This window comes from Corvus cornix, chromosome 3 (genome assembly GCF_000738735.6).
Source record: "Corvus cornix cornix isolate S_Up_H32 chromosome 3, ASM73873v5, whole genome shotgun sequence".
Classification (NCBI taxonomy): domain Eukaryota; kingdom Metazoa; phylum Chordata; class Aves; order Passeriformes; family Corvidae; genus Corvus; species Corvus cornix.
In genome coordinates, this window is record NC_047056.1 from 23,688,174 (window position 1) to 23,694,173 (window position 6,000).

A 6,000-nucleotide genomic window follows, 5' to 3' on the forward strand; every position below is an offset into this window, starting at 1 on the left:
GTGTTGTGATCTTCTGCTATGGAATCTTCAGTCCAGGTCTGACTTTGTTTCAGATGAAAATTGCAGTTTGCCCCGGCAGCCAGGAAGGCCAACCATGTCTGGGAGGGCATCAGGCACAGCATCACCATCTGGGCAAGGGAGGGGATTGTCCTGCTCTGCTCTGCACTGGGGTGGCCTCACCTCAAGTGCTGGGAGCAGTTTTGGGCACCACAATACAAGAAAGATATGGAGAATGTCCAAAGGAGGGCAACAAAGATGGTGAAAGGCCTTGAGGGGAAGCCGTATGAGGAGTGGCTGAGGTGACTTGTTCTGTTCAGCCTGGAAGAGACTGAGGGGAGACCTCATTGCAGTCACAACTTCCCCATGAGGGGAACAGGAGGGGCAGACACTGATCTCTGCTCTGTGGTGGGAGTGGCCTGAAGTTGCGTCAGGGGAGGTTTAGGCTGGATATTAAAGAAAGGTTCTTCACCCAGAGGGTGGTTGGGCACTGGAACAGAATCCCCAGGGGAGTGGTCACAGCACCAAGCCTGACAGAGTTCAAGAAGAGTTTGGATAACACTGGCATGTGATGTGGTTCTTGGGATTGTCCCATGCAGAGCCAGGAATTGGACTCGATGATCCTTGTGGGTCCCTTCCAACTCAGGATATTCTATGGCTCTATGATTCCACATAGCAGTCAGGTAGGGCCAATTCCATTACTTTACGCCAACAGAGATATTGATCTCATCTCATAATTTGTTCTTCAGTTTTACTTGGTAATTGTATGGTCTTTGATCAAGATTGCTTCAAGATTTTCTTAGGTGACATGGATTTACTTGGCCAGGCTGGACAGTGCTTTGGCTCTCTGGGCTGAAGTCGATTGATCGTAGAATCACAGAATGGTTTGGGTTGGAAGGGACTTTAAAGAACATCCAGTTCCAGCCTCCCTGCTGTGGGCTGGGACAACTTTCACTAGACCAGGCTGCTCAAAGCTGCATTCAACCTGGCCTTGGACACTTCCAGGGAACAAAATTACTCATTGAAACAAAATTGAAACCTTGAAGGACAGTTGTTCATGGAAATCTTTCTAGACTTTTAAAATGCTGAGTTGGTCTTTTGCCATCTCTGCCCTTAAAGCAGTAGTAGCCTGTTGTTGTAGCTCTGTGGTGGGCTGAGCACACACACAGGATTGGTCAGCCTCAGTAGGAAAAAATAGTCTCTCTGTAAGTGGGAAAAAAAGAAGTTTCTGAGTGTACAGTCCTTATTCAAGTGAACAACATAAGTAGGTGAAACTTGGGGCAATTATTCCCAAGCTGTATTTAACTTGACTTTTTTTCTTTTTTTTTAAACTACAAGAAGGGATTTTGTGCTCAAAAGTGTGCCCATTTATTCAATACCAGGCAATCTAACAAGATCTTCTAGAAACCTTACTCAATCTTGAAAGGACAATCACCATCACACAGTATCTCTTAGGCTAAATCTGGTCATAATAATCACTGCAAACTATTTATTCAATAAGCCCCTTTCCTTGGCTCCTGAACAGTTTATTTATAATCCTGCTTTTGACATCCATAATTCTTGAGTCTGTGAAGTTTGCAAACATATTTGATCTGGGAACAGCACATACAGTGTTTGTACTTGCTACTCTGAATTTGCTTATCCAACGTTTGTGATTGATCATAACTCCATTTTACTTGTTAACTGGATGATTTATGTGTTTATAAAGTGTATCTGCTTCTCTGCTTCCTATGCATTCAACTCAATTTATTTATTAAGCCAACTTCTGCTACTGGCCCAAGATACATGTTCTACAGATATTTACAGAGAAGAATTTCCTTTGAGACCATGCAGAAAATGAAATGCCACTAGAATTCCCCCAAAGCTATTGGAATACTTTTTCTCCTCCCCCAGTATTTAGACACAGGAAAATCCAAGCACCTGAATTCAAACAGTATTAAATGTATATACTTTTGTTACTTCTGTCTCTGTCCTGTCTGTCAAATTCATGCAGTACTACAATATTCTTAAAATAATTCTAGGTCCCAGGATTATTAGTTTGTAAAATGCGTGTGCAATGGCACATTGTAACTGCTGAAGCAAAGGACACCGAAGAGGTTTGGTCAAGACATTACTCTGAGAGTCATATAGTAATTGCTGCACTATGAGAAATCACTTTATTTTTAAGTATTTGGTGCAAATTTCATGTAACTTTCTTGTGCAAGGTGCCCAATATTTTTATCACCCTTCCTAAATCTAACCTCAAGCTTTTAAGTTGTGAGGACCTATGACATTCTTATTAAAAATATAGTGAATAGGAAACTAACTCTGAAATAGGTGGGGGAGGTTAAGAAAAACCTTTGCATGACTGAATGTATTCAACTTTTTCATTCCAGATCTGTAGAGTCTTCCTAAGGAACTGCATTCATGTGTCTTACTTACAAAGTGCCAGATAAAAACATGTCTGCATTCAAGCTTATGAGTCTTCCCTGGACTGCAGCTGAAAGTGAGTACTGTGTTACTGTCATCCACAGATTTGTTTTGGAATGGTCTCCTCCAAAGGCATATATATAAATATATACTTATTGTTATATGTACATGTACATAAATGTACATATCAGCTCACATGCACTCTCATGCTATGGGAAAAAAGCCCAGGCAGTTAAATAATCAGAAGAGATAGACTTTTTCCTATGCACTACTAGAAATTAGAATAAATGTTATTTTACATTTACTGTGGTCTCCTTCAGTTTCATCCTGGATGGTTCTGTTAGCTAAAATACATCTGTTGTCAGCACTATGAAAAAATAAAATCTATGGTTTAAACTTAAAATGTGATGGGATATTGCCTGGAATGTTTTCTCATATACATGGTGTTATCTGAGTCCTTCCTTGGCAAGAATTTCAATCTGAAGACAGTTCTCAGATGGTTTCAGCAGCTTACTTTGCAATGCCTCTGGAAGCAGCACTCTGTTGTCCTCATAAGGAATTCCCCCTCCCTAATCCTTTGAACTTTTTCATCTTTTGGGAAATTCCCATTTGACCGTGAAATCTCCTTCAACTACTATTAGCAGTTCTGGAAGTCAGTTGTAAAAGTACCTATTTACTATGGCACTAGTGACACAATCCATGCCTAGAGGACCCATGTGCATTTTGTCACCCACTGGCCTTCGCTGGTGGATGCAGCATCCCAAGGTGCAGCCTGGCTGAACCCGCAGTGAGCACAGAGATCCTGAGCCCTTGTATTTGTTTGTTGTGCTGGGGGAAGCCACTGCCACGAGCTGTGGCACTTCAGTATGTGGGAATAGATGAAGCCGTTCACAACCTATAAAGTGCACCTAAAAATAGACCACAATGAAGAGCTATGGCACAAATTTCAGAAGTTTTAAATTTTTTTTTTTTTTTTTTTTTTGAGACCAGCACTCATAAAGCAGCATTGAGAGGACATTACAGTAAGGAAACAAGCAGTAAATTTGTAGGTTTGCCTCTAACAGCTGGTTTGGGAGGGACCAGCCACTAAGACAGAAAAGGAGGAATGTGGGATGGGGGAGTAAAAGGGAGATTGTAATAATACTCATAATTAAAATACTGCATTCTAGCTGCAGATTTCTGGAAGAAACTTGATTCCAAGAAGTGCAAGAGGCCATGAGTTAAAATTCTTTCATAAGCAGGAAGTGAGAGAGGGAAATATAAGGAAATATTTTGTTTATTTTGGCCATCATTCTAAAAAACCTGGCTAAAAGCAAAGAGAAATGAAAGAAAGAGTACTGAAAAATGATGTGTGAAAAGTACCCAGAATTTCTGGAAACTGTGAAGCCTAATTATGAGCACGAATAATTTATTCATGTGTTGTCCCGGAACTAATCAATATTTTGCACCTTATTAGGAATGGAAATTGCGTTGTCTCTTTCAAACATACGGTAGTTGGCTGATTAATTGAGTGGTTTGTTCAGTAGTATGACCAGCTGTTATAAATGGTTTAGTAATTTTTTGGCACTAAAAGCAAATAGGACTTTTTTTGTCTTTTTGGCTGGGCTAAATAGGAGAGCACATAGCCAATAAAACTAGATCTTGTTTCAAATCCTGAATTTTGTTTTGAATGCATAATAACTGTAAATGTGTTGCTGTGTTTCTAAGCAACCTCTCAAGATGCAAAAATAGGTAGTTATTTTGCTATGATTAGAAGTTCTTTTGATGTTGTATTTTGCTTTACCAGTTCCCCTCCAACTGGCTCTAGCCACAGCTAAAGAGAAATTGAGGCCTCCTTGAGGCGTGGTTTTTGAAGATTCTGACATGTATTTTTGGAATAGACCTCTTTTTCTCCTGGAATTACATCAAGGAGGTAACTGGAAAGTGCTAGAGATGCTGAGTACGAGCCCAAACCCTCCAAGGAATATCCCTGCTAACATTAGAGCCGTGCAGCATGTGAACACTATGGGCATTATAAAATGCATGGTGCAGGTTGAGGAGGTGAGTGGAGGTATATTCAAAAGTAGGGAAGGCTGTGTGGCGAGGGGCATGGGACTGCAGTTTCTTCAAAATACTGGATCATCTAAAAAGTTTGAGAATGGCTTGTGGCCATGAGAAACGTGTTAGTCAAAATGCATCCCCAGCTATGGGATGGCATCATTCAAGTGTCAGACTTTCGTTTGGATTTGTAAAGCTGAAGCCCATCCACATTTGTGCTTGATTCCTTGCTGAGCCTGAAGATGTTGTTGGGCTGAAGAATGGCATTGTGTAGTTTCCATTGTCGGCTGTCACACTGCATATGTTTTGGGACTGATCTGAAGTTTTGTTTGACATCATGACTTTTATAAGAATCAAAACCCCCAAATCCCTCAGATGAAATCCATATGGCTTTGTTCACAGGCTGAAATAAAATCATGCTCACAGCCTTTACTGCAACTGAGGGATATTTGGTGGTAGTAGTTTTTGCTTAATAAAAGCATAACGTTCAAATGCTTGAAATGTGGATATTATTAAGTACCTGCTCTGTGAGAATAACTCAAATGCTGTTTTATTCCCTGCCCCTTTCGTTAGTTCATATGCACAAGAGTCAGATCTGAGGGTGACATGAAGAATGATCTCTGCAGCCTGGCATGGACCCAGGTCCACTCGAACTCTGTTTTGGATATTATTGGGGGTTTGTCTGCCTTTTGGCTCCTTGCAGCTCAGTGCTGAACATTTGGCATAATGTGTGGTAAGGGTTATTACGATACACAGAGGTGAGGTAATTCCCATAATTTCTGCAGTGTAGGCAAGTTTGCTTGGCTGCTAGAGCGGTTAGAGCAGGAAGCTTCCTGGTGTGCCGAGATGCTGATTACTAAGGGTCAGGCCTGTGCTCACCATGACATCATAAAACACAACCGGGGGTTGATTTATTTAAGAACTGTCATGTCACTGGTTTTGTCAGCAGAAAGCCAGAGGACAGAGAGGGTGAGAGGGAGCAGTAGGCTTGCACAATGCAAGATTTATGTCAAGGAAGAAAACACTGATGGCTCCTTTGCCAGTGATGTAAGAAATGTTTTAGTCACCAGTGGGCCTGAGGTATGGGTGGCACTCTTCTTTCGCTGTGTCATTTCCAAAATAAAGAAAACATTAATAGCAAGTCTGGCTGGCAGGAGAGGAAAGACTGAGACAAAGCTCTGGGCAAATATTTAGACCTCCTTAGCCATTGCATTGGGCATATCCAACACTACTTGTCATGTGGAAACACCTGCAGTGTGCACATGCATAGCAGCTTTGTAGTGCCTTCTTAGGCAGTGCAGTGTGGCACGAGAAAACATTACCAGGTTTTCTTCCAGAAACAGCCATGGACAAATTATGCTTCCAGTGTCCCACTGCTGGGCTTCTGTGCCACCTGCTCCTATTCCTTGTGCAGGACGTGATATGTGGTGCTAGATTAAGCATGCCAAGACTGCTGGATACTACTGCAAACACTGTTTGAGTGATGCAGAACTGGCATATAGATGGTGTTAACTTGACCGGTTCTGTAATAACTTCTCAGAGAAATATATTCCTTTC